This window comes from Octopus bimaculoides, chromosome 8 (assembly GCF_001194135.2).
Source record: "Octopus bimaculoides isolate UCB-OBI-ISO-001 chromosome 8, ASM119413v2, whole genome shotgun sequence".
Lineage (NCBI taxonomy): Eukaryota > Metazoa > Mollusca > Cephalopoda > Octopoda > Octopodidae > Octopus > Octopus bimaculoides.
The window spans coordinates 74,528,027-74,530,526 of NC_068988.1; the positions used below are offsets into that span (position 1 = coordinate 74,528,027).

General features: G+C 36.0%; 1 long non-coding RNA gene across 1 annotated transcript in view; it reads left to right on the forward strand.

The window, feature by feature from the left end:
- The window catches only part of LOC106872787 (uncharacterized), a 101,669-nt gene that overhangs the window by 98,109 nt on the left and 1,060 nt on the right, over positions 1–2,500 (forward strand). The window contains exons 2-3 of the long non-coding RNA XR_008264768.1: positions 94–240; positions 2,395–2,500. The exon at positions 2,395–2,500 is cut by the window's right edge and continues 1,060 nt beyond it. This is a non-coding gene — a long non-coding RNA (uncharacterized LOC106872787). The remainder of the gene's footprint in view (positions 1–93; positions 241–2,394) is intronic.

Below are 2,500 nucleotides of genomic sequence, written 5' to 3' on the forward strand. Positions count from 1 at the left end.
GAGTTCACTTTATCTATCTATCTATCTATCTATCTATCTATCTATCTATCTATCTATCTATCTATCTATCTATCTGTCTGTCTATCCTTTCAGCATACAGTTAGTGTAAGATCTGCTGTATCCAAACAACTCCATTCTAGCCGAACCAATTCATTTCTTCTCCAGGCAGTCACCACAGGAAAACATCATAACTGCACAACATCTGGGACATTCCTCAGAGAAGAAAACTTTTATCATAAGGTATTTCACATTTTCTTCTTGACACATCTCCTCCTCTATCTCTCTCTCTCTCTCAGAGTTCAACGTTTCCTAGCCCTCTTATCTCTCCTTTCTCTGATCCATATGTGTGTGTTGGTAAACTGGACAAAACAAGTCAATAAGAGAAAAGACCAACACTATTATACCAGACTCTACTCACCTCTAGCCCTATTGTATATTGGACATATTGCATTTTATACATGTAACAACAAAAATAAGTGACCTGTGTGTGTACACACACACACACATGTATATATGAAAGGCACCTTGAACAAGTGTCTCCTACTACAGCATCAGGATGACCAATACCGTGTGAATGAAATTAGTTGATAGAAGCCTGTTGTATGTATGTGTATGTCTATGTATTGTATTTGTCCCCCACCACTGCTTGACAACTGGTGTTAGTTTGTTTATGCTTTCTCCCATAAATTAGCAGTTCAACAAAAGAAACCAATAGACTAAGTGCCAGACCTATATAAAAATGGCTGGTGTCAATCCATTCAGCTAAAACCCTTCAGGACGATGTGCCAGCTTGGCCAGACTCAACAAATGCCAAATACAGAACTTATTATTGGTTAATTACATCCCCTGCAGAAATATTTAACCAAAAATGTACTTCTGCTACAGAAGCTGTGTAAGGGAAGCCTTTTCCTGAGTAGAAGGTACACTGGGTGTCAGGGAGCAAGTCATTATCTTCTAGGAACATGATCAGCTTCCTCCTGACAATTTGTTTCATAACTTTTCAGACATGTGAGGCTAGAGAAACAGGTCTATAATTGTTAGTATCTACTCTGCTCTACTTCCTTCTTTATGGATAGGACATATTATATATAGCTAGGGATGATGCCTTCCTGAATAACCTGATTAACTATATGGGTTACTAGACCATGTCCTACTCCAGCAGTATATTAAGCATCTCAATGGTAATTCTTGATGGACAGGGTCTTTCCCTGTCTTCATATCTTTGATTGCCTTATTTATCATACTGCTGGCAACTAGGCTGGCTGGTCCCTCTGTTGGCTTCATATTGGGAAGACTCCCTTAGTTCCATTTATTGTCCATATTTATTAACTATTCACTTCTATACCTCATTCTTTTCAGAGTTGCTAAGGGCGAGCATACCATTATCTGTCTGTACACACTTCTCATCCACAACGTCTCAATACTCTCTGATACACTGTCTTAGCAACCTGGAATACTTCTCATCTATGATCCTTATGCTGCAAGACACCTATTCCTTTTTGCTTCTACCCCTGCTAGATAAACCTGTTGTCTAGATGCCTTTCTATAGCTCTTTGTAGCCTCCATTTGAATAAATGCAGCTGGAGTGGTGTGATGGGGTTAGAGAGATTGGTAGAAGGAAGACAGGGTGATTGTAGAGGCTTTATTGGAAATCAGAGAGAATGCTGGATGGCAATGAAGATGAGTAATGGTGAAGAAGTAGAAGTAATGAGCAATTGGGAGAGAGTAACTAGAAAGAGTGACAGCTGAGAAACCTTCTGTTTTGACAATTAACCTGCTTGATTAATTAATATCTAGATCACATTCAAATTCTTTTACCATCATAGAAATTGATGAATTTACTGGCTAAAGTAATCCTGAATAAAAATGATGTCACAAATTGAAGGGGGAATACTGGTTAAACAATAAAAACTTGTCATATGTAAACAAACATAAGTTTGTTTTTGAAGCATTGAAATGTATTGTAGAACAAAAGTTGAAAGATACAATTTTTCAACACATAAATACTGAACAGTATATATAAAGGATAAAATCCTTTTAAGAACAGAAAAATTTGCTGGCAAATTTTTCTGCTCTTAAAAGGATTTTATCCTTTATATATACTGTTCAGTATTTACATGTTGAAATAATACATCTTTCTACTTGTTCTACAATAAAAATTTGATTCTCAGCAATGATCAAAGACATTTTCAGCCTAACACTGTATATGGGCAGCTTGAAGATAACAAATGACACACAGATTGAAATTTCTAGACTCAAGCTTCCCAATTTGTCATCAATATAAATATAATCAATTCAATTTACCAAAGTTCAATATCATTATGGTCCACATAAATAGAAATGCTCAGTTTTTTATAATTTTAGAATATCTCAAATTTCTTTTATATCTTTCAGATTAAAACCAATGATTATCTGAACTGTCAACATTCCATATGGCTGCTAAGAAGAAAGATGATATTCAAGATTCAGCATATTACAGGCGGAACTGTCAGACAACCTA